The following is a 320-nucleotide window of genomic DNA, read 5'->3' as shown; positions in this document are numbered from 1 at the left end:
ATGTACTAAAATTAATGTTTTCAAAATTCATATACTGAAATTTCCAGCGACTCAAACATCATGTACACTGACCAAAATTTTCCCTTCATGAAATTCATGGAACTGCACACTCAAAAGGGCATGGCTGTTTGACCTGGCCCGACACTTCGTGGGACTCAGATACGCCATGTCAGCTACTACATTAACAATCAAAAAGAAAAAACCCTAAAAAAACCCCAAACCTGAACCCACTGACCTCCCAGTCTCGCCGAAACAGAAAGACAAAAAAGAAAAAAAAAGGAAACGTGGAATCCTCCGCGTCAAGGTCCTCCTCTCAGCCA

The sequence above is a fragment of the Fragaria vesca genome, linkage group LG4 (genome assembly GCF_000184155.1).
Source record: "Fragaria vesca subsp. vesca linkage group LG4, FraVesHawaii_1.0, whole genome shotgun sequence".
Taxonomy (NCBI): Eukaryota; Viridiplantae; Streptophyta; class Magnoliopsida; order Rosales; family Rosaceae; genus Fragaria; species Fragaria vesca.
This window is presented reverse-complemented; position numbering follows the sequence as displayed.